Consider the following 27160-nt stretch of genomic DNA (forward strand, 5'->3'; position numbering starts at 1 on the left):
AGTATTGTGGAAAATGTTTTTTTTTTTTTCATTTTTTTTTTTTTACAGATAGAGTTAGACAGTGAGAGAGAAAAACAGAGAGAAAGGTCTTCCTTCCGTTGGTTCTCCCCCTAAATGGCCGCTACAGCCGGAACTACACTGATGCAAAGCCAGGAGCCAGGTGCTTCTTCCTGGTCTGCCGTGCGGCTGCAGGGGCCTAAGCACTTGGGCCATCCTCCACTGCCTTCCCGGGCCACAGCAGAGAGCTGGACTGGAAGACGAGCAGCCGGGACTAGAACCCGGTGCCCATATGGGATGCTCACGCCACAGGCGGAGATTTAACCAAGTGAGACACTGCACTGGCCCGGAAAATGTCATTTATCTTGATTCTTTTGTGTGTGTGTGTCTGTGTGTGTTCCCTTAAATTTTGTGCTGAGTCTAACAGTGACAGGCCTGTGTCTGAGCTTCAAGGAGAGGTCTCAGCTCCCTTTCCTGCCCTGTTCCCCAGACAGTTGGATTCCTACCCTGCTATCTGCCAGAGGTGGTGTGGGGGGCAGGGTGGCAGAGGCTGCCAGGCCATGGAGGGTCCAAATAGTCAATCTGTAGCCATCGGCCTGAGGGCAGGGAGAGGCCATGCGGTCCTGTCCTGCCCTGGATTTTATAGTGGAGGGCCTGGCACTTGGATTCAAGTCTAACTGGCAATGAGATGTCTCTGTCCATGCTGTGTTACTCGGATCTGGGGAGGACAACGCTTTTCATGCTTTCTTCAATACGTCTTTTCTTATACTGGATCTGGGCACTGTGTTCTCTCCCTTGTCTTCTGTATCTTTAGAGAAGCTGACTTGTGCATGAAAAGCTCTTCAAATTGGTGGGGAGATGGTCACTGGAATGACTTAGCCAACATCCTGCTCTACCTCAGCCTGGGTTTTAAAATATTCTGTTTCTGATGTCTATTTATTAGGTGACCCCATCACCTAATAAGTAGCCTACTTTTTAAAATAATAGCTATCATTTATTGATCACATATGTAGATTCTGTAATCAGTCCTTAAAACAACTATGCAATTGTTGTTATTCCCATTTTAAAGAAGAGATAATTAAGATAAGAAGTCAAGCCACTTGCCTAAGACTGCAGGGTTAGGCCTGGCCCCTGAGATATGAGGCAAGTCTGCCAAATTCCAAAGCCTAGTGGCTGCCCCCATGGCCCTTGCCCCTCCATGAGGGACCTCCTGCTGGAGCCAATACTCAGGGCAGCTCAATTAGAGTACAGTTTCAGAATAACCTGGAAGAGGAAAATAGAGAAGCCATGACCTTAAACACTGACTAACCAGCCAGGCGTGGGATCAGCTAGCAGGGGGCACTTATTTTGATGACCTCGCATTGACGGTTGACCGAGGATGGATTTTGATTCTGTGTGACTCACAGAGCTCAAATTGAGGCTCATGCACTTATTTCCTGTTGAAGTTGTACCTTGTTTCCTACTTAGCTGTGAAGCTAAGTGACCCTTAGCACTCCCTATGCTCTTAGTATACCCTTTGGTGACTCCCTCCCACCTTTGCTGATTACCTTATCTATTTTGGTGGAGAATGACCTACATACACTCTTTAGATTTAGGTTTGCACTGCCAACCTTAAACATTAATGTAGTGGCAAAAACTATGGACCACCTAAGAAATTCATATCTGTGCTTTGAATTTGGATAAACAACATCCATACATTTGTATGAGGATACTTCAAAAAGTGTGTGGAAAAATTAAATTAAAGGTCAGTTTAATTTGGTGTAAAAAATTGAAATTCTTGCATTGTTTCATGGTGTGTATGTATTTAAAATATTTTTCACAAAAGTAAGCTTATCACTTAATTCTGAGAGTAGTTTTTGAAGTATCCTCATACAGGTTATGTGTGAACAGGAGTACAAACACCTGTTTTTTATTCTACTTTTCTTGAAAATGCAGCCCTTTCCTTTTAGAATTAGTTGTTGCAAGCTCCTCACATTTCAAAATACTACACAGAGTCACCAGCAAACTCTTTGATTTCATGATTTTGTGAGTTAATCATTATTGGGGTGACATATAAGGATAAAATTTAGTCTCAATTGAAATAAAAATCATTACACTGGCCAGTTCTTCTCTATCAGCCTGCCCGCTGTGCCTAGCATGAAGAACACAGCAGGGAGTGAGGTAGATATTCTTCTGCCCTTGAAGTATATACCTAGCGCAAGCATTGTTTCCAATTTTCTTAAAAGACTAAAACTGCTTATTTTGTGTCAGGTAAGTGTAGGAAGAAAAGTTTTCACTCTTTGGTTGCCGTGACATTAAAATGCTACCTCTATGTTTATTTGCAGAATCCCCGAAGGTTCAGGAAAAGAAACTTGTGGGAGTACATAGGGCAGAAATGACAAGTTCCTAAATAAAATGGAAAGGAAGAACAGTGATATTGAGAGAGGGCTGGGAAGGCAGGAGGTGCCCTTTCTAGTCAGTTGACTCTGATGCGCCATGTAAACTTTTAAAGCTCTCCAGTGGCAGGGAAGGTCCCATGCAAACGGATCATTGATTGTTTTAAAATGAATATCTTAAAATGATCATTTTTATATTTAAAATTGAAGGGCTACTTCATTAAACTCAAAGCAGAATGCCTTCTCACGACGAGTTCAACAGTGCCCTGCCTATTTTATGAATGCGCTTAACTCTGCACATGTGATCCCTTCAAAGCCTTCTATTGTTTTCATTTTTCTATTTTATTTTATAAACAGAAAACACAATTTTATCTCTGATGTCTACCTAATTCTGTATACATTTTCCTTTAAGAATCTTTCAGCTATAGCAAAAGGTTTTCAAAGAAGCCCCAGAAAATTAAAGATGCTAAGGAAATCTCTCAATACTTTGCAAGATGATTTCAGTATCTTGTTCTCATATAACTTTCCTTTTCTTCTCTCTCTCATCAGAAGTAGATAAGAACAAGTAGAAAATAGGAGAGCATCGATAAGACCCCATTTCAGAAACTCTTTGTTTACTTTTTCTCTGGAAAGAAAGATTATGCAGATTAGTAAGCACTGGTCAATATTTATTTTGTCTGATTCTTAAATTCTTGTAAGAATGCTTAGAATGGTCTAACAAACTATCCTTAGTGCCTGTGTGTTCATCTCTGAAGAATTACAAGAAACTCCTTTAGACTGTGTTTTTGTAATGTTCCAAGCTTTCCTGCTCCTAGGATCTTCTTACCTTTGACTGCAAATTCCTTGAAATTCCTATGATCAGGTTCTCCCAAGTTCTCACTGGTAACCTCATGTTCCCTGGAAGAACCAGCCACTTTAGTGGATAGCAGTCTTTATCAAACAGAATTGGATCCATTCATCAGCTCCACAGGCTACGTGAAGACCCTGAACAAGGAGAAGCTGGAAAGGAAGATTGTCATGGAGCAGGTGCTTTTAGATGAGGTGAGCCTCTGGGAGGCAGGACGGGGGAGGAGCCTTCAGCTGCAGCTAAGGAGTGGGCATGGAGAAGAGTCGGGTGTGGAGCACGAGCTTTAGCCTAGGGGTTAAGATGACAGGTTGCCTGAAACCTGTATCAGAGTACATGGGTTTGAGACATGGTTCTGGCTTCTGACTCCAGCTTCTTTATGATGCAGGCTCTTGGGGGGCAGCCGTGATGGCTCAAATGATTGGGTTCTGGTCACTCTTGGAGATCTGCATTGAGTTCTTCACTGTTACTTCCACCCTAGCCTTGCCCTGATGTTCTGGGCATTTGGATAGTGAACCAAGAGTTGGAAGATCTCTGACTGCTTCTCAAATAAATAAGAAAGAAAAGAGTATGAAAAAAGTTTGTATGTGTGTTAATTCTAATTTCTCTCTCTCTCTCTATATATATATATTTACCTTATGAAAGTGTCTTTAGGCAGCATATTTTTAAAATTTTATTTATTTATTTACTGCTATTTATTTGGAATCCAGAGAGGAAAAGGGAGAGAGATTTGAAAGGCAGGGAAGGAAGGAGGGAGGGAGGGAGGGGAGGAAGGAAGGAAGGAAGGAAGGAAGGAAGGAAGGAAGGAAGGAAGGAAGGAAGGAGAGAGAAAGAGAGAGATAGATATTGATTCCCATCTGCTGGTTCACTCCCCAAATGTGTGCAGTAGCTGGCACTGGGCCAAGGCAAAGCCAAGAGCCAGGAACTTTATCTGTGGCAGAGACCCAACCACTTGAGTTACTACCTTAGACAGCTTCTTTCATTGATCTGTTGAAAGACTTAACATATTGGTAGCAAGAAGATAGAGACGTCCCCTTTATTTAGTAATTTGAAAAGACACCAGCTCTGACCTGCATTTGCTAATATCATCTGCAGATATCTCTCCATGTATCTGTTTATCTCTACCTATCCACCCATCCACCACATCCATCCATCCATCCACAGGCGTGTCTCGTTGTTTGCTTATTTTCAGTTGACACAATTGTTCTCATACTTTAAAAAGTCCATGGAGAAATGGAATTAAAAGTTAAGTTTATTTTGGCACAAAACTTTTTGAAATTCATGCATAGTTTTTTTTTAATAATTCACATTTTCTGTGAGGTATTTGAAGTTCCCTGATATTTATGGGTGCAGTGTGATATTTGGCCATATGTACACAATGTGTAATGTTCAAATCAGGGTAATCAGCATATCCATTACCTCAAATATTGATCAGTTCATTGTGTTGGGAACATTCAAAATTCTCTTTTAGTTATTTTGCAATATGCAATAAGTTTTGTTACACACAGTTACCCTATTGTGCTGTAGAGGACCAGGACGCAGTTTTCCTTTCCAGCTCCGTTCTTGTACCCATTAATCAACTCACCCACCCTACTGTCAACCCTTCCCAGCCTCTAGTAACCACTGTTGTACTCTCTCCTTCCAGGAGACCACCTTTTTTAGCTTTCACATATGAATGAGAACATGGGATATTTATTTTTCTGTGCCTGGCTTATTTCATTTAAGATAATGTCCTCCAGTATCATCCATGTTGCCACAAACGACAAGCTCCCATTCATCAACTGTGATATTGATGGCATTTTTCCTAAGGGGAAGAACTGGGAATGTGGCATTTCTCCTTTAGGTTTTCATTACATAGACTTTACTGTTATTAAACTACAGGCACATATAATACTGAAAGTTCACAGCCTTGGCTCTGGAGGGGTAGGCTCAAATCTGGGAATTAATCCACCAAAGGCTTATAGGATGTAACAGGTAGAAAGGGTGGAACGATCGACTAAAATGTTCCAATATAAGGTAATATTAAGGATTTTTTGCTTTTACTTTGTTTTGTCTATAATGAAGCTATCTTAGGATATGGGTTTATTCTAGGGCAAAGGGCTCTGCTAAGAAAGCTTGCTAGAAGCCGAAATGAAATCTGTATAGTGATAAAGGCAGAAATTGGCACTTCCAACCTTCATATTCTCTCCTCTTTTTCTTAATTAATAAATTAATTTTATTGCTGACTTACCTCAAATGGTAGAGTTAGAAACATACCGGGGATTCCAATTTAATCCCATCAAGGTGGCATGTACCAATGCCATCTCACTAGTCCCAGTGATCAATTTCTGGTCACAATTGATCATAATGATAGGACTAAGAACCAAAGGGATCGCATAAACAAGAATAGTGTCTGCAAATACTAGCTGATAGAATAAAAAAGGGAGAGAATGATCCAACATGGGAAGTGAGATACACAGCAGACCCATAGAATGGCAGATGTCCTAAACAGCACTCTGGCCTCAGAATCAGCCCTTAAAGCATGCAGATCTGGCTGAAAAGCCCATGAGAGTATTTCAGGCATGGAAAGCCAAGACACTCTGGAAAAAAAAAAAAACCTAAATGAAAGATCTCCGCGAGTGAGATCCCAGTGGAAAGAACGGGTCATCAAAGAAGGAGGTACCTTTCTCTGAAGGGAGGAGAGAACTTCCACTTTGACCATGGCCTTGTCTAAATATAATCAGAGTCAGTGAACTCAGGGGGCTTCCATAGCCTTGGCAGCTCATGACAAGAGCCTAGGGTGATTACTGATGCCATAAACAAGAGTGTCAATTTGTTAAGTCAACAACAGGAGTCACTGTGCACTTACTTCTCATGTAGGATCTCTGTCCTTAATGTGCTGTACATTGTGATTTAATGCTATAACTAGTACTCAAACAGTATTTTTCACTTTATGTTTCTGTGTGGGAGCAAACTGTTGAAATCTTTACTTAATGTATGCTAAACTGATCTTCTGTATATAAAGAGAATAGAAAATGAATCTTGATGTGAATGGAAGGGGAGAGGGAGTGGGAAAGGGGAGGGTTGCGGGTGGGAGGGACTTTATGGGGGGGGAAGCCATTGTAATCCATAAGCTGTACTTTGGAAATTTATATTCATTAAATAAAAGTTAAAAAAAATAAATTAATTAATTTTAACCTTCATATTCTCTCCTCTTTTTCTTAATTAATAAATTAATTAAGAAATTAATTTTAACTTTATTTGAAGGGAAGAAAGGAGAGAGAGAGAGAGAGAGTAAGAGAGAGAAGTTGACTCTATATGCCTGCATCAGGTAAGACTAGTCCAGGCTGAAGCCAAGAGCTAGGAACTCCATTTGGGTCTCCCAGATGGGTGTTAGGGATCCAGGTATTGAAGCCATCAATTGTGCACATTAGCAGGAACCTGGAATTGGAAGTGGAGGTGGGACTGGGACCCAAGGACTGTGATATAGGATCTGGATATTCCAAGGAATGTCGTAACTGCTGTGTCAGACACCTACCGCTCCTACTTCCTCTTTTTTCTAAGACCCTTGGGATACACTCTAACGTTAAGTTTCTTTGTAGTCCTGCTATAGCTTCCTACCATTTTTCTCCCTCCCAACAGAATATCTTACTCTTTCACCTACTGAAGAACTCTATGGGAGCACTTCAAAAAGCTCATAGACAGATGACATGTCCAGTGTCTTCTCTACGTTAACTTCTCCTCTTGTGTTTTTGGTTCCAGTTGATGACCAATCCATTCTTCCACTTAAATGCTTAGTGTATGTATGCTCTTTAGCACCAGACACTGGATTAGGCACCTACTGTAGAAAAGAACCAGCTCCTCTTAGGGGCCGTCATTTCCACAAGTAACTATTTTGTGTTCTGTTAAACAAGAAAGCTCTCTTTCTCCCTCACCAGCCAAACTGGCAGGTTCTCCTCTGTTCTTATCTCAGTGCTTCTCACTCCTGGCTCTGCGTCAGTTCCCCCATGAGGCTCAGAATAAAAAGCAAGTGCCCGGCTTTCACTGCAGTCCCAGTATTCTGCAGACTCTGGGGGTGGGTCAGGGGTGTCTCAAGTGAAATAAAGCTCTGTAAGTGACTTTGAAATATCGACATATTAGAGAGCCTTTTTTCTTTTCTTAAGAAAAGATTTGTTTATTTACTTGAAAGGCAGAGTCACAGAAGAGAGAATGATCTTACCACCACTGGTTCACTGCCCCCCGCCCCCATGCCCACAACAGCTGGGGCGGGGCCAGACAGAAGACAGTAGACAAGAATTGCATCCAGATCTCCCACATGGACAGCAGGAACCCAAGTACTCAGGCCATCATCTGCTTTTCCCATGTGCATTAGCAGTAAGCTAGATTGAAAGCAGAGGCATGACTGGATCCCAGGAACTGACACAGGATACAGGCATCTAGAGGCAGATTAACCTGCTGCACCATAACACTCACCCCAGAGAAGCTTTCTCATGTCTCAATTCATAACATTTTTTGATCCCGTTGGAGTTACTCTGAAGCTTTTTAACCCCCGCCCCTCAATTGAATTAATCACATTCCCAGATACCACTTCTCACATGTCATGGTATTAAGTGGGCTAAACTGCTGCCTGGGATGAATGCAACCCACGTCAGAATGCTTGGAATTAAGTTCCACCTCCGCTTCCAATCCAATGTTCTGCTAATGCACCAGGGAGCAGCAGATGGTGGTCCAAGTACTTGGGTTCCTGCCACTCATATGGGAAACCTTGGTGGAGTTCTTGGCTGCAGGCTTTGACCTGACCAAGCCCTGGGTGTTTGGAAAGTGAACCAACAGAAGGGTCGGTCTCTCTCTCTCCTTCTCCCTCTCCCTTTCAAATAAATAAATTAAATCTTTTAAAAAATATTTTATTTATTTATTTGAGTGATAGAGTTACAGACAGAGGGAGAGACAGAGAAAAAGGTCTTCCTTCCATTGTTTCACTCCCCAGATGGCCGCAACGGCTGGAGCTGCACAAATCTGAATCCAGAAGCTAGGTGCTTCTTCCCTGTCTCCCATGAGGGTGCAGGGGCCCAAGCACTTGGGGCCATCCTCCACTGCCTTCCCAGGCCATAGCAGAGAGCTGGATTGGAAGAGGAGCAGCCAGGACTAGAACTGGCACCCATATAGGATGCCGGCATCACAAGCAGATTAACCAACTTCACCATGGCACTAGCCCCTAAATAAGTAAATCTTTTAAAAATGTCTTTTGAAGACATCACCTTCTGTTTATTCTTTGATGATATGTTTAATTAATATCTTCATCATTTTTCCTAGACACTACTAGATACTGAAATAGTTTCTTTCTTTTTTTTTTTTTTTTTTTTAAGATTTTTGTGGGGCTGGCACTGTGGCACAGTGGATTAAAGCCCTGTCCTGAAGCACTGGCATCCCATATGGGCACCGGTTCTAGTCCTGGCTGCTCCTCTTCTGATCCAGTTCTCTGCTATGGCCTGGGATAGCAGTAGAAGATGGCCCAAGTCCTTGGGCCCCTGTACCCATGTGGGAGACCCGAAAGAAGCTCCTAGCTCCTGGCTGTGGATCGGCCCAGCTCCAGGTGTTGCAGGGGGAGTGAACCATCAGATGAAAGACCTCTCCCTCTGTCTCTACCTCTCTCTGTAACTCTATATTTCAAATAAAGAGAGTAAATCTTTTAAAAAAAGATTTATTTACTTATTTGATAACCAGAGCCACAGAGAGACAGAGGAAGGGAGGGTTGCTTGTTCATCCTCCAGATGGTTGCAACAGCCAGAGCTGGGCCAGGCTGAAGCCAGGATCCAAGAGCCCCACTAGGGTCTCCCATGTGAGTGGCAGAAACACAAGTACTTGGGCCATCTTCTGCTGCTTTCACAGGCACAGTAACAGGAAACTGGATTAAAAGTGGAGCAGTCGGGACTCAAGCAGGCACCTATATGGGATGCTGGCATTGTAGGCAGCTTAATGTACTGAGCCACTAAAACAGACCACTGAAATAGCTTTTTAACTAATCTTTCTGCCTGTCTTATTGAATAAGGAAGGCTACACTCTCATGAGAGTGATATTTTGAGATCTCAAATTTAATGATGGGATTATCCAGCTCAAAACCTTCCATAGTACCTATTACCTGTAGGATAAATTTTAAACCCTATAGTTTGGCATACAAAGCCAAACTATATTCATCTCATTACATTTTTATAGCCTGCCTCATCACCAACCCTAGTCCTTACTCTACTTCAGTATAAGTGTTTGCTTATTTGATGGGTAAAAAAGAATGGATTTAGGATCTAGCCACACAACCATTTCACCATTTTCTGCATACATAGTGGGGCAAGCTAGTATGTGATACCAACAAAATTCCTGTCCCTTAACTCCCTAGGTTAAAATATTTCCTTTAGAATAGGCATTTGGCACAGTGTGTGTTAAGCCACTGCTTGGGACACCTGCATCCCATATCAAAGTTCTAGTTTGCTTCTCTGCTACTCCAAATTTCCAATCCAGCTTCCTGCTAATGCACCTGGGAAGCCTGAGATGATGACCCAAGTACTTGGGTTCCTGACACCCCTCTGGGAGACTCAGAGGGAGTTTCTGGCTACTGGGTTTAGCCTGACTTAGACCTTGCTGTTGTGGTCATTTGGGGAGTGAACCAATGGATGGAAGTTTCTTTTTCTCTCTCTCTCCCTCTCTCTATCTCTGTTACTCTGCCTTTCAAATTATAGTGTTATCCCCACAACTTTGTTGAGTGTAATTTGTAAGTATAAAATGATATACATTGATGAATATATTTTGATAATTTGATATGTGCATACATTGTGAATTTTCACAGCGGAAGCTATGGAATCAACCTCAGGGAGGTATTATTCTTGATGTTCAACGTGATGAGCTCAAGCTCTGAGAGATACAGGCTGAAGAGTGCAATGATCCCCTCACTGCCACAAAAGGCCCATGTTAGTGCTCTATTTGAATTATCCAGTTACTTCTGTAAGACTAGAATGGAAGCAGTACTGCATTCCAGGTGTTGACAGATACCTGCCTTCTCCTTTATGCTGTGTGTTTCCTTAGGACAGGCCTTGGGCAGCTTCATTCACTGTGAAAACTTTCCCATTCATTAACAGGGCACATTCAGAAAATATTTCTAAAAGCTTGTATGATTTGTGTTTACACAAAAGAAGCTGTTATTGTCCCCTGCTTGCTCATAGCATTGCATAGTGAGAAACCTAATTGTATCTGAGATTTTGGCTGAATGACCTGTACAAAATATCCAGTGATTACTCCATTGTACTGTTCACCACTGTGGAAGGAAGATGATAATAATAAGAAGATCTCCATTATTTTTAGACAGTTGAATAAATGTATACTTTCCATCATTTGCAAGTTAATTATGGTTTTGGACTGTCATAATATACCATGAGAATTTGAATATTGATTCATTGGACCTAGCATTTTCTCTCCTCAGAGAAACATATATACATATGTATATGTATTAAACATATATACGTACACACATAGATACAGATAGAGATAGATGAACATGATGAATTTGGCATTTCATTCAACTGTAACATGTTCTATGAAAGAGGAAGCAGGTCCTTCTAATGCTGACTGAAGCAACTGGTTTGTGTCCTGATGCAAGTGATCAGATTACCCTTCTCATTATCTTTGCTTGTCAAACTCAGGAAGTTATTAATGGACACAAAATGATCCAGCCTTTTAAAACCCCAGCACTGTATGTATCTCATGACCTCTGCTGCAGAGAATCCCATATACCCGGCTAATGAAGTATTACCTATGATTAGATCTAAATGTACTGCCTACTAATTTCATTGAGTGTCTCTCTGCTCTTGCACTACAGAATAGGGTAAGAGGGGAAAGCTCATTCATTTTCACTGTGTCCTTCATTCTTTGGAATTCTATACATACTTTCCTTCCTCTCCTCTTTTTTCTTGTGCTTAAAAGTTCTTTCATTTAAAAAAGTAGAAGTGTAGTGATAAAAGTCCTTACCCATATTTATTTCTTGGGGAAAAACTAACCAAAACAACGATGATACGTTCATTCAGATTTATTTCCGGGTGGCATGATCAGTTACTATTTCAGAGTGGCATACCTTTTTGATCTTTTCCATCTTCTGGAATGTTGTCAAATACCATGAGGGATCTCTAAGTCATTTTTTTACTCTCGTAGTAAAATTCTGACTGCCTATAAAATGATTATCATGTTCTTTTTCCTCCTAAGATGAAGAATGACCTATAGCTTTGTATAGTAAGACACATCGAGATATGACTTGTGACTGAAATACACTTGAATTTTAACCACAGCACCTAAATCCCCCATTAGGGTGAAGCCAATAAAATAAAGACTGGATATTTTGTTACCTTCTAAGGAGATGGGTGGCAAAGTTTATATGTGCTTCTAAATGGCATTTGTAACAAATAATTTTTACAAGAAGACTTCTACTGCATTTTACTCTGGCCAAACTCATTGTGAAAGATGCTGATGGGCTGGAGTGGAGGAAGAACTAGGCCACCAGCTCTCTCTGCATCCTATTGATAAGTCCCCCATCCCTAGAAAGTGATAGTCTTTCAGGATTTGTAATCTTTCTGTAAACTGCACAATCTGGCAGGGATGTCTTGAGTATGAAGTAAATGATTAATTTTATTAAAGTTGCAATTTCTTTGCATCAGGAGAGTGAACTTATCCTTTATCATTCTCCCACTGTTGAAATTCTGACCCATAAAATACTGACCATTTGCAATGTACCCTACTGCTCTTGCCTGAGGTACATGGCATTGGGCTGCTCAAATAGGTGGATCACTCTTCCAGAAGAGGAGGAGATACCAGTTCAGATGAATGCTTGAAGAGAAAATACAACTTAGTGAAGGGATGTGTATGTGTGTGTGTGTGTGTGTGTGTGAGAGAGAGAGAGAGAGAGAGAGAGAGAGATCCAGCTAAAAGATAGAGAGGCACTCTCAACTGATTACTAACCAAACCCACTTCTATTTACTTATAAAAAAGATTTGAACTGAGACGTTCAAAGAGACATTAGCACTCCATGATAGCCAAGATGAGGGAACAGTTAATGTTCAGCAACAGTACAGTTCTTTTTATTTGAGAGAGATGGAGAGAGAACACTTCCTCTGGTTCACACCCCAAATAACTGCACACAGCTGAGAAATTAATGCAGGTCTCATATGAGGGTGCCAGGGACCTAACTACTTGAGTCATCACCTGATGTCTCTTAGGGTCTGCAGTGGCAGGAAGCATGAGTTAGGAGCTAGAGCCAGAATCAAATCCAAGCAGTCTGATGTGGGAAGCAGGGTTTTAACCAGCATCTTAATCACTAGGCCAAACACCTGCTCCCATTTTTTTTCTACCATTTAAAAAAATTTTTTTTGCTCAATGCTTTATTGAACCAAGACCCTAAAAGAGTGACTCCTCAGGGAATAAGCTGTATAGCTCTTCTCACATACAATAGAATGCATACAATGGAATTCCATTCAGCCTTCAAAGAGAAGGCAATTTTCCAGTGTGTGACAATGTGGAAGAAACTTGAGGACATTTGCTAAGTGAAGTAAGCCAGATTCAGAGAAATATATACTCCATTATTCCACTTATTGGAGGTATCCAAAGTAGTCAGATTCACAGAATCAAATCATGGAATTGTAGTTGCCGGGGACAAGGAAGAGGGGGAAATGGGCATTACTAATCAACTGGCATGAAGTTTCTGTTAAGCTGTTAGTAAGTTCTAGAGCTTTGGTATGCAGCATTGTACCTATCAGCAATACTGCATTGTTCACTAAAAATTCTGTTAGGAAAGTAAATATTATATTAAGTGTTCTTACAACAATAAAATAAAAAATTGAAAGAGCTACATTAATCAACCTTGCCAGAAAAAATGAGAGATGATAGGTTAGAATATACCTGTAAGAGAAATAAAGGAAGAGATGGATGACCCAGAAGAAAGCCAATACCATGAGCAAAGGTGGGTCTTAGGGTTAGGTTCCGGCTCAGACCTGTTCAGAATACGTTCACAATTGTTGGCATCTTCCCAGGTGTCTGAAAGACTTGATGCAAGTGGCCTCTTGATATTCATGTCCCCAACTTTCCAATGTTATTTAAAAATGATTCCTACCTGAAATTCCTAGGAATGTTTCTGTGAACTTGATTAAATACTTGACAACTTATTTGATACTGGAAGTGAGGTGCTATTACACTGCTATTACACTATTAAACTGCTATTACACTGAAACACTTGTCATTTGCTGTGCAGTTGAATGACAAGTAGAGAAGAAACTGATACGAGAGCCTGAAAAGATAGTGGCTTATGTCGTTACCAAATATTCTTTAAAATATCAGCAACTATATCTTGGAAGATAGACTTTGTGCATTCTTAACTGTTAGCTCCAGGAGGAGAGGCTGAAAAACAGAACAGTAGTTATACTTGCAACTACTAGCACAATTGTGAAGATTATATAAGAAAGAGGTAAGCCCAGGAAAGTAAACATGGATATATATAGAACATCCAGAGACCGAGAGTCTTGAAAACTTGAAAAAATCTATTCTTCTGGAGATTTTTTTAAAGTGTTTAATACAAAGATTTAGCAAAGACTCAGCTGAATCAAGTGACTTAGGGAAGAGATCAGATTAAGAATGTGGTTGTTCCTCTCCTCTCATTGATTCATATAACCTCAAGGCAGTCACCATTGAGAGAGAATTTTGACAGTAGTTTCTAGCACATGGAATTGGCTGAAGGCAAATGAATTAGTTGTCTGCTAAGTTATTGAGAAAATTATATTGACAGAGTACCTGAGCCCGTACTAATAAGGGCGTTGACACTTAAAATAACCATTGGGGGGCACTAGGTACAGTGGTGAAGCTACTGTTTGGGACAGATGTATCCCATACAGGTACATCTGGGATCAAATCCTTATTCTCCTTCCAGTCCAAATTCTTGCATTATCTGAGAGGCAGCAGATGACAGCTCTAGTAATAGGTCCCGTGCCACGCATGTGGGAGACCCAGAATGAGTTTCAGGCTTCTGGGTTAGGCTGGCTCTATCCTGGTTGTTGTGGGCATTTGGAGACTGAAGAGTGAGGGAAGATATGATTCTCTCTCTGCCTTTTAAAATAAATTAAATAAGTAAATATATACAACTTTCTGAAAACCCACACCACCTAAAAAAACACTTTGGTCCTTTAGTCTTCCATGAACATGAAATAAATTTCAATGGCCGTGAATAACTTTCAAGTGCCACATGTTTCCTACCTCCTCCCACCTCTTCAGATGTTGTAAAGGATAAGAAATAAGGACTAACCACTAAGAACAATGGACTAGGATATTCCTCCTTGAAGAAAGAATAAGGGCCTGTGTAAGAACAGCCCCCATTCTCCTTTTGGGCTATTCTGTTTTTGCTCCAATACCTTCTACTGCTAAGCCACAATGCCAGCCCAATGAATGTGTTTTGTAGATGAGAAACTAAGTGACCATATGTGTGTGAGCACACTGGCATAAACAGTGGAAATGCCATCACACACACACATTCCCTCTTCGTAGGTAGCACACAAACTAGGTTTCCAAGATGCCTTGCACATAGTTTGGTGGCCACGGACTGAATTGTAGATAACAGATCCTCCGGCTTTTCTTGTGCGCCTGGGATGACCACATATTGACAAGACTGGTGTCACCAGCTGAGAGGAGCTGTGTCATGGGGTTCCTGCCAGGATTCCAGATGAGCCTCTACCATGTTATGCCACCAAGCTTGTCCTATCTTGACTTGTATCATCTAACTGAAGCCAAATGCTGGCTACTTTGGGCATATCTAATTACATCATCTGTCTGAAGTTTACCACTTTGAGTAACTTCCTTCTAGTTCTAACTGAATAAAAATTATGACATAATTGGATAGCATTGCCATTTTAATTTTCCCATTATTTGGGATAAAATATTGGAGTACAGATAATCATAATACTTGAACGATTGGTCAGACCATTGTGGAGACAGAGGATAGCTTTATAGAAGTGCAATTGTTGGCTGGCAGGGAAAGCTAAGTAAATAACTAGCCTGCCGGCATATAAAAAATAATTCAACCCTTGGAAGGTAATGACAGAATATTTCTGTAAAGTTGCTTTTCTTAGAAATAAGGATCGACTCTAAAACAAGTCAGATATATTATTATATTGCACAGAGTATAATCAGTAATATCCTTCAAGTATTGTATACTTTCTGAAAGGTTAAAAACCTCTAGTCATTGTCAGACATAGAAATGCTAATTGTATAGAGAGCAGTGTTATCCAGTAGAACTTTCTGAAGTGATGGAATTGCTCTGTATCTGTGTTGTGTAGTATGGAATCCACTAGGCACACATGGCTACTAAACAGTTGAAATGTGGCTACGGCAATGGAAGAACTGAATTTTTAAATTACATTTAATATTCTTTGGTTTAGTCAAAATAATCTTGTGTAGTGAGAGGCTACTGCATAGAATATCAGATATAGCTTTCTTCTGCCCAGTAGAGGCAAGATTCTGCTGTTCAAAGAGAGAACATCCAGGTAAAATACTGTAACATCATATTGTGAATAATTTCTTTCTGGATACACACACACACATTATAATAGTTTTTCAAAATACTTTTGGGAGATGGCAAATAAGCTTATTTTGGTGCAACATGATTTTAATTATGCATATAAGGGAATATCATGCATATAAGGAATATCCATGGGGTAGGCATTGTGGCACAGTGGGTTACGTCACCAGTTGCAATGCCCACATTCCATATGAGAGTGCCCATTAAAGCTGCCCTGCTTCTAATTCAGCTTCCTGCTAATGCGCTTGGTAAGGAAGGGGATGGTGGCCAAAATATTTGAGTTCATGACACTCACATGGGAGACCTGGATGGAGTTCCTGACTCCTGGCTTCAACCTGACTGAGCCTTGGCTATTGCAGACATTTGGGGAGTGAACCAGTTGAAGGAAGATTTTTCTATCATTCTGCCTTTCAAGTAAATACATTTTCTTAAAACATAAAATTCAAAATGTTCATGAAAGTGCATATATGAAAACTATCCATGGTTATCCATGGTTGCACCTTAAACATTTTTAATTCCATTTTCAATGAATTTTTAAAGTACCCCTAAAATTAAGAAATTTTAGCAGCTGTTTTATCCGTGGTGTTAATAATTAAGAAAGCAGACATGAAGACTATTTTGATAGAATAAAAGCTGGCAGATCAACACATAGTACACCTCCACACACAAAACAAATCTTTATACTTTCATAATTTAATAATTAGAGTGTAGTAATTTGTATTAGGGAGGATAATTCTCAACTGGGGAAGGACTATCACCTGAGATAAACACAGATAAATCACCTGGTTAGGGAGTATCCAGTCCATTTCATGGAGAGGTATATATACCTTTACCTTTAAAAACATCTGCATGGCTGTTCTCCCAGGAGGATACCATTCAGTATTGTAGAAGCTCTGACTCTTAGAGTCACTGGTCATATTGATTTAGCCCTTTGGCTTACTTTACCCCCCAAGGGGCCATTTGAAATACATTAAGTTAGAACCAACCAGCAGGAAGAGCGTGGTGAGTGGTTACTGCTGCCCCTCCGTGATTTCTCAGGCACCTGAGACCTAGTCCACCTTGTAGGAGGCAAACTGACAGCCCAGTTCTCATTCTGAGTTCCCTGTGGTTTTTCTATAAACTATAAAAAGGAGGCAAGAATACATAAAGTTTTCAGAAGTGCAGAAAAATTATGTGTAGGGAAAGGGCAGGGGCAGAATCAATGCTGCTTTCACTTAGAATCTAACATTTTCCTCCAAATGATTTTTTCTTCCCCGTGAACAGGAGTCCAGCAGATGGAAAACCAGGAAAAGCTATTTCCTTTCCCTACAATTCTTTTCCCTCCTGCCTGAAAAAATCTGTAACAGGTTGTTTAGCTAATGGGGAAAGCAAATTTGCCGTCTGCTGTGAGAGGGCCTTTGTGTATGCAGCTTGGCTCTTGCTCTTTCCACCCTCTCTGATTACTCGGGAGTATCTGCCTCTTTTCTTCTCCTCCAGGAACCTTACTTTGCTGTGCACAAAGATGGCCTCTTACCAACCTATAAAAACTCACTGAAAGGACGTCGTGTTGGTAAAGCAATATTTCTGTAGAAGTTTGATATTTGATATTCAGCTGAGACACATGCATATTGCCTTTTGGAAAACAAAATAATTGGTGCATTAGTTATCAAATTTAAATTTTAATTGCAGGTTTTTAAGAGAACACCTTGCAAGAAGCTAACATAAAACCAAATATTATAGAGGAGCTCTGGACCATAAAATTAAAACATTAGGTCCGTTTGTTTCTCACCTCTTCCTTTATAGATGGTGAAACTGAGACACAAGGCCAAATGTATAAAAAATGATGTCCGTAAAGTCAGTTTCATGAAACATACACCATGTTCCTGGTTTTTCTCCTTCATGCTGTAAGCTGAGATGGTTCTTATTGAGTCTTCATCATTGCATGTTTTTTTTTTAAAGATTTATTTTATTTATTTGAAAGGCAGAGTTACAGAGAGAGGTAGAGACAGAGTGAGAGAGAGAGAGAGGTCTTCCATCTGCTGGTTCACTCTCCAGATGACCAGAGCTGCGCCGATCTGAAGCCAGGAGCCAGGAGCTTCTTCCGGGTCTCCCACGTGGGTGCAGGGGCCCAAGGACTGGGCCATCTTCTACTGTTTTCCCAGGCCATAGCAGAGAGCTGGATCAGAAAAGGAGCAGCTGGGACTAGAACTGGCACCCATATAGGATGCCAGCACTTCAGGCCAGGGCGTTAACCCACTGGACCACAGCACTGGCCCCTATCATTGCATCTTTACCTGAATTAACCAGGGCTGATGTATCCCATATCTGAATCTGCTGGGAGAGACGGCGGTGGATTGATATTATTGACTGCATGGAAAATTATTTGAAAGCCAAGTTTTACTCCTTCATAGTTGGAGGTTTTCTGAGACATCTCTGTACTTATTGATGAACATGTATTTGTGAGTATTACCTCAGGTCTTTTTGGTTGAATTTTGTTTCTACATGAAGCACTGAGGACACAATGAAAAACAAACAAGAGAAGGAGGGCAAGGCACTGCCACTAGGTTTTGTAATAGTTTTTTAAACTGATAGATCAAGGCCTTATCTTACTGTTCCTTTGAACACACCACCTACTTGCAGAACGTCCATTGACTTGTTTTAAAGTGGTCATAGCCATAGGTAAAGGTAGAGTCTTTTCTGAGCTTCTCTAGTTTAAAGAATTTCCAGAATGGACCAGCTCTGAATGAATGGTACCTAGAGATTCTTCATGTATTAGAACTCTCAGGATGTTCAGAGCAAGGAACAGAAATGGGAAAAAGTCAATAAAAGAAAAGCAATTGAATGGCCACATCTATGAAAGTCTCATAAGAGGCTGAGTTTACAAAAAGCCATTTAAACACTCAAATAGTAGAGCTGGAAGCTAGGTGGTGGAGCTGTGTTCCAAGCTGCAAAATTGTCACATATATTTTCTTAGGCATTATAGGAATGGATCTGGCAGATGAACTAAGGACTTCAGTGAATGCCAGTAGCCCAGATACCCACAGAGCTACACCTCAACGTGCCAAGAGAAAATCCATTCATCCAGCAATGGCTGTATCTGCTTGCAAATTAATTTACTTGAATAAATTCCCATTCCCTAAAAACAAATTCAGAGAGGACACAGAGCCTGCTGATAATCCAAGTAAAGTGTGTTTTACAGATGGGAGATTAATACAGCCAAATGTTTGATGGCACTTTATTTAAAAAAAAAAAGAAATTATAAGGAGTTCTTCTTATGAATGAAAAACAGCTGTGAAAAAGAAAAAAATAACAGTGGATTGTAATTCTAGTGCATGAAATAATATTTTATTGTATTCGGTATTTTTAAAAAATATTGAAAGGGAAAATTAGCTATCTCTTCCATCTTCTGTTTCATTACCCTAATTCCCCTAAATCCAGAGCTAGGTCAGATCAAAGCCAGGAGTTAGGACCTTAATCCAGAGGCCCACATGGGCAACAAGGACCCAATTACTTAAGCCATCACCTGCTGGCTCCCGAAGTGCACATTAGCAGGAAGCTGGAATAAGGAACAGAGCTACCATTTGAACCTGTATACTCAAATATGGGGTTTGGGCATCCCAAGTGGTGTCCTATTGCTATGCCAAAAGCCCACCCCATAGAAGCAGTATTTTAGAGACAGAATGATATCCTAATTCCTGGGATAGGTGTGTGTTGTAAAGGACATATCAGGATGGATAATGAAAATAGGAATGATTCCAGCTAAAAGTAGGGAAGGTCATTCCTCACAGCTTCCCATATAAAGTACATACACAGTTTATTTAGGAGAAGTGGATTTTTTTTTACATCTAGGAGACGTGCATTTTCCTTCGTTCCATGCAAGCGCCCACTTTCACCTCTGAATTGACCATCACTTAGAGCTGATTATGCCAGTGTGATTTATTTTCCTCCAATACCCAGTCGATACTGTTCTGCAGAGGATGGAGAGAGTTTGGGGAACTGAGCAGACCTGAGAAGGCTGACTTAGGAACCTAGGGAACTACAAGGACAGGCAGCTGCAGGTAGATAGTGTGTGCACCGCAGGTACCAGGGAGTCAGGCAGCAAGAAACACCAGAATTGATGGGACTGCAAATTAGTATAGTCATTATAAAGAGCTGCATGGAGATTCCTCAAAAAACTAAAAATAGTTCTACCATATGATCCAGCTATACCACTTGTAGGAATATAATGAAAGGAAATGAAATCAGCATATTAAAGAGATACTTGTACTCCTGTGTAAATCGCAGCACTATTCATAATAGTTAAGATAATGGAATCAACCCAGGTGACATCATCAAATGAATAGATATAGAAAATGGGGTAAACATACACAATGGAATAGTATTCAGCCATAATAGAACAAAATCCAGCCATATGCAGCAAAATGGATAGAGCTGAAGATCATTATGTTAAGTGAGACAAACCAGAAATGGAAAGACAAATACCATGTGCTTCTTCACATAATTAGATTGTAAAAAGTGGTCTGAATATAGAATAGTGAGTACTGAAAATTGAAAAGGGTCGTGGAGAAAGGGGGTAGAGGAGGGCTGGATAACAAGTACCACAATATAGTTAGATAGAAGGAATAGATTCTGGTGTTCCAAGCACAGTGGGGTGACTGTAGTTCACAATAACCAACTATACATTTTATGAAGAGATAAGAAGGGAGGTGTTCAAGGCTCTGAAAACAAAGAAATTATAAGGAGCTGGGGAAATGCTAATTGCCCTGATTTGATGACTACACACTCTGCATACATGTGTTAAAATATCACATTGTACCCCATAAATATGTACAATTATTGTATGCTAATACATTTTTAATTTAAAAATGAGATGTAAGGACACCAAAGGAAACTGCAGATGTGACATGAATATCGTCCCTGGGTGTCACCTGCAGCTCATCTTAAGAAATAGCTAATAATTGAAGTAGATAAGGTTGGCATCTGTATGAAAAGAATATATTCATGAAATGAAAAAGACTGGAACAAAGCATCATGTAGCAAAAGGTACAGGGCTTTATAAAAGAGGTACATCTAAACTAATTGGATGCAAACTTAGTTTGAACAAGTTCACATGGTTCAGGCAAATTTAGAATAAGTTTTAATAAGTAGCGCTTGATTGTTTTCAAGGGCAGAAGGTAACTCAAATTGACAAACAACTGGAATTTAACATAATCTAATTCCCACTTGGGAATAAAACCCCGCTTCTGACATCAGACCCACTAACTGCCCTGCTGCTGGTAACGCCCTCTCCTGCTTGTATTCTCCCAGCACCAGCATGGAGGCTTTTATGGATGGTTCCTGTTCAGTGAACCGGAGTCCCTAACATCACAGCTGTTCTTTAAGACCTATGTGATTTGTGCACCTACTTTCTTAACCCGATCACCAACCCCCCTCGCAATTCCAACTTCTGAATCCCTTTCTGAAAACCATCAGTAGTGTTTCGCTTGTCTTTGCTAGCAGTGTTTCACTTATCTTCTGTTTCTAGTGGAAACTTGACCCTTTGCTGATGCTGTACAATGAATCCCTCTTTAGAGCTAGCTGTCCCCCCCACCCCATACCATAGACTACTTTATCTGAGGTGAGGTAGGTATACTTTTTAATTCCTATTGATGTTCCCAGACTGTCTGATCTCCCTACAAAGTACAGTGTAATTCTCATATTTATCCATTACCTTTCTCAATGCATCCATACTTCCAACTTCAGTCTATTGACCCTATGACTCCTCACTGCCTTTCACCTGCCTCCTGCCTTCACTTCTTTTTTCCTAAGCTTAAATTCTGTGCTCACTCATCACCTCCTTACACTCCTGTTTGCCTCGTCCTACCCTCACTTTGCTGGACCTGTTTGGCCATCTACCTCGGATGATCCGAGCTCTTCCCTTATTTTGCCCCTGCAGCTGACTGGTCAGAGACTGCTGAAGAAAATCTCACACATTCATACCCAATCAACCTCGGTGGGCCCTGAGTGCCTCTAGGCTTTCCTGCTGTTTCCTGGCTTTGGTCACTCTCTCAGAATGCTAGACTATTATATCCTCCTTCCTTTCCTCCTATTTTCACTCTATAATAATGTATGAGGGGTCTTCTAAAAATGTACATTATTTTTTATTTCTATTTTCCAGAAACTTTTAGGGAAGCCCTTATACATATACTCTACTTTCCCTGTTGTTCCCATGAGAGAACTGATCATGTTTCCAGCTGAGGCTTGGCCTTCCTCTTGTGCACTAAATGCCATTGTCTCTTGTTTATTCCAAGGCATCCCTCCAGAAATTCTCATTTCTCTCTCCTGTGTCAATAACTCTCAGCCCTCTGGTAGGGAGAGAGGGAAACAGAGGGGTGGGAACGACAAAGGGATATCATTATATTCATAGAGTTGTATCTAGGAACTACATTGAATTTGTTAAAAACTAATTAAAATTTTTTAAAAAAAATAAAATCCTCCTTGCCACCACTTTTCCTTTCCTGCCACTCACCCAATTTCACTGTTTTCTTTTGTGGCAAAACTCATTGAATGGGATTTAATGGGATGTCTTCCCATGCTGACTCCAATTTCTCCCTCCTTCTCTCTTGAAATCATTCCAAACAAGCCATCATTGCATTGCCTCATTTAAATGACTTTTCAAGGCTTGAGCCTTGTGGATCATTGTTGGGTGATTTCCGCTTTGCTAAATCTAATGGTTCCATGTTAGTCTCCATCTGACTTGACCTGTCATGAACATTTGACACAGTGCACAGTGCATCACTGTAATTTGAAATACTTTCTTCACTTGACTTCGAGGAATTGCTGTCCCCTGGAATTTCTCATACTCTTCAGCTATTATGGCTCTCTCTGTTTCTCTTTTTTTTCTGCTATTTACTTTTTATCTTTCTTGATCCCTAATGATAGAGACCCTCTAAAGTTAATGCTTGGATATCTTCATATCATTACTCATGAAAGATTAACCCTATGTACCATATCAGCTCATGTATATAATAAGCATCTAAAATTTATCTAAACTGAATTTTTAGTTTCACCTTCCTAACCCTAACCTGCTCTTTCCATAGTCTCAGCTAATGACTATTTAATTTTTGCACTTACTCAGGCCAAAAATCTTGATCCTATCTTTGCATTCTTTTTCTCTTATATACATTATTGAATCCATCAGCAGATTTTACAGGCTCTATCTTTAAAGGACATCCATTGAACATTTCTCATTAGCTCCTAGTTAAACCCATATTCATGCCAACTTTATCACTCACCTGGGTGGCTTCAACAGCCTTCTAGCTAGTTTCCCTGCTACTCTGCAGAGCAGACAGAGTGCTTGTGCTGAACTATAAAGCAGTGCATGTCCCTTCCTTGATGGAGTTCCTCCATAGATTCCTCTCTTCCATAAGCTGAGCTTACTTTGGTCTCTGAACACCACATGATCCAACTCAACTTCAGCTTTTTGACCTTTCTCCTCATTCATCCACCTCTACCTGCACTGATCTCCTTATTATTCCTTTCTGTTGGCTACAAACCTGGAAATGATATAAAGTAAGCATTTTGAATCTATGTAAATAAATCTCAGTTGAGTTCACCAGATAAGGTTTGAGAAGTGATGTTGCTCACTCAAAAACCCATTCAGAATAAACCATTAGAACTTGGATTTAATTCAGAACTACCTGCCTCCCCCAAGTCTACGCTGCTTTCACTCTTTGGATAATGCTGTTTTTATTATTATTTTATTATTTTCAAGCTACTTTAGAGCATGACTATGAGTGGGTCACTTTAAAATAACTATCAAAACAGATTTTCAGATTTTTAGAATTCTTAGAAAAATACTGACCTGAGTTTACATATAAATAAAAAAGAAAAAAAATTGAATATTTCCTTTAAAATAATATTGAATATTTATTTCCTTTAAAATATGTGTTGAGAATTTTGGCCCCTTAAGACATGGTTGATGTGTTATTGTGACATATAATATATATGTTATATATAAATATACATTTATATATAAATATATTCTAAATATAAATATATAATATATAATATATTGTATATTATAATTATTTATAATATATAATTTGTATATATAAATATGCATTTGTTCTTCAATAGTTCCTAGCTCGTGACTCTTCTCTAAGGGAGGTCCTGAGACCATATGTTCTCCTCCCCAAGGCAAGTCTTAGAAACTCTTCGCCGCCTTTCTCTGCCCTGTCTTGTCTAACAGAAGGTGATGAGACCCTCATCATCTGGAGGACCAAGAAGAAGCTGAATACAGAGACCTTGCTAGATTTCCCCGCCTACCACCCTATTGGTAATTGAAAATATGCAATCAAGATTTCATAAAAATCCCAAAGGGCAGGGTTCAAGGAGCTTCTGGATGATTGAACATATAGAAGAGTGGAGTGGGCACCCAGAAAGGGCATGGATGCTCCATACCTCTTTTCCCATATCTCATCCTACACATTTCTCATCTGTGTCCCTTGCAAGACCTTTTTATAATAAATCAGTAAACATAGTTTTTTCTCTGAGTTTTGTAAGTTGCTCAATTAGTTGAATTTGAGGAAGGGAGTGGGAACCCCAGTTTCTAGCCAGTCAACAGAAGCACAGATCAAGCAACCTGGGCTTGCAATTGGCATATGAATTGGTATGTGTGTTGGGATGCGAGGGAAAGGGGGAAGTAATCTTCAAGACTGAGCCCTCAACCTGTGGGATCTGAGGGTATCTCCAGTAGACAGTCAGAATGTCAGCATTGAATTGAATTAGAGGACACACAGCTGGAGCTTGCTGGATGGTAGGGAGAAATCTCCACGCCTTTTGAGGTCACAGAAGTGATCTATGTTGATTGTCGTGCAGGAACAGAGGCAAAATGTCCTTTTTTTCCCAACAGAGCTGGCTATTTATTCCTCGTATGTTAGCCTTGAACTGCATCTTAGCTACTACAAATGCAGCTAACAATTGTTTTTTATTTTATTTTATTTTCACTTATTTTTCCTTAGAAAAGAATATGGGTTTTCCACCACTATTGAACCTATTATAGATTTTGACTCAAAGAAAACCTTTTAAAATTGTAAGAGATTTTGAATTCATGAATCCTGAGATAGATTTATATCCCTTGTTTAACTTGTTCTAGAAATGCAGAAAGAATGATCTTAACAATGATAAATGCATTAACCACCATTTCCATAAATAAGTAAACACTGATTCTCCCAACTGCATCCAGCTCAGAAAAAAGTCAAGGGCCTGCTGTCTAATATTTGTATTCATAAATTCCCCTTAGGATTAGAGGACAAAGGGCCTCTTTGATAGGTAAACAGGTTATAGACAAGCGAAAGGTCACATGTCATACAATATGACTGTGTCTTTCAGAGGGAGAATGTATTTTCTTTTGGATCTAATTTTCCTTTCTCTCATCTGCTCCCTGCCTTCTGTAATGCCTTTCCAACACATGCAGCCCTGCTCTGTTGTGACTCTGGGCACACCAGGAGCCACTTTTCTCTCCCAGCTGATAATTTTGTCAGAAGACCTGGTGTGAAAAGCATCCCTTGGTGCCAAGCCCCCTGCTGCTGCAGGACCCAGCCTCTAAGACACATGGCCTTTATTTTTCTCTCCTGGAGTGCTTGCAAGTCACGTGGCATCTTTCTTTAGAGAAAAGGCTCTGCTTTGTCATTTTAAACAATACAGGAACACACTCAGGGGCCGATGAAGAAAAGTGTTTGTGGGGAAACAATTTATTATTTTAAATGGTAATTTTAAGAGGCATAATTGGCCTTTATGTGTTCTTTCTTGGGGAAACTACATTTCCATTTCTCCCACAGACTAATTCAAGACAAATGAGTTTGTAAGTGTATTGCAACCATTTCCTGTGGAAGCTTCCTGGCTTTCAAGACATCTGTTGAATGAGAGTCACAGACTTCAGAATTCTGCAGGCCATACTCAGTGGAGCTGATGGCAGTGCGGTGGCCAGAACAGGGGAGGCGCAGATCTGTGAAGCGAGGATGGTTCCTGGGACACGTCCCAGGCTTCATTTGCAAGTTTGTTTGGAGTTCTGTGTGAGCTTAGTTCTCCTCAGGGTTTGGGCAGATGCACTTAGCTGAAATGAGTGGCTTCATTTTTCCTTTGCGTTTCTAATTGAATTAGATAATCAAGTTGGCTGTTTGATCTGGAATCCTGTAAACACAGCCTGTTTATCCTGGAGGTATTTTGACTGTTTGACCAGCATTGACCTTTAAGACCTGAAGAAAAGGATGAGAAAAAGATGAAGAAGAGGAGGAGTGGGAGAAGGAGAGGAGCAGAGGGCTATGCAAGTCAAAGGGTGACATCATTTTATAAAGTAGAATTTTAAAAAGCCAATGTAAAGTAAGCCTTTTTGGGGAAAAACTATTTCTCTATTGTATAGCTGAACTCTTAAGTTTATGAGTCATTATCTCAAGGTGAGGAGGTATTACAGTTACCTAGGGGTGAAAGGTTTGGGATGACACAGCTTATTGAGTTATACCCTTAGCATATCTGGTGCAGTAGACCTGGGATGGGGCCCAGAGATATACATTTCTAACAGGTTTCCTGGAGATGTCAATGCTGCTGATCCTTTTACCTCACTGACTCAATCCATTGTGCAAATTTCCTCCTTTTTTGGTAATTTTTTAAAAAAGATTTATTTATTTATTTATTTATTTGAGAGGTAGAGTTACAGACAGCGAGAGGGAGAGACAGAGAGAAAGGTCTCCCATCTGCTGGTTCACTCCTCAGATGGCCCCAGTGGATGTAGCCAAGCCAATCCAAAGCCAGGAGACAGGAGATTCCTCCAGACCTCCCATGCTGGTGCAGGGGCCGAAGCACTTGGGCCATCTTCTACTGCCTCCCCAGGCCATGGCAGAAAGCTGGATTGGAAGAGGAACAGCTGGGACTAGAACCAATGCCCATATGGGATGCCCGTGCTGCAGGCAGAGGATTAAGCTACTGCACCACAGTACTGGCCCCAACTTCCTCCTTTTTTAGATATTTATTAAAAATTACATAAAGGATGATGTGTTTAACCCTTTGAGATATAGAAAAATCCTTCCTGTCAAAATAGTCATCTGCTATATAATTTAATCATTCATATTTAATTTTTAAATTAAAAATTTAGTGATTTCAAGCAATATTTTAGAGACATGAAGTAGGAGACACCAAGGAATAAACCAGCACTTTCAGACTTGAGTGAGGTTGTGTGTTGTGTGTTATTTGAATAGGGTGGAACTTCAAAATTTTGTGAATGGGGAGATGTGGATGAGGAGGTGGTAAGAGGAAAATTAGGACTCCTGTATCCAGTATCAGAGTGCCTAGGTTTGATACTTGACTCTGGTTTCTGACTCCAACTTCCTACTGATGTGGACTCTGGGAGGCAGCAGT

Source organism: Oryctolagus cuniculus, chromosome 10 (assembly GCF_051225735.1).
Source record: "Oryctolagus cuniculus isolate XC-2025 breed Fujian yellow rabbit chromosome 10, ASM5122573v1, whole genome shotgun sequence".
Lineage (NCBI taxonomy): Eukaryota > Metazoa > Chordata > Mammalia > Lagomorpha > Leporidae > Oryctolagus > Oryctolagus cuniculus.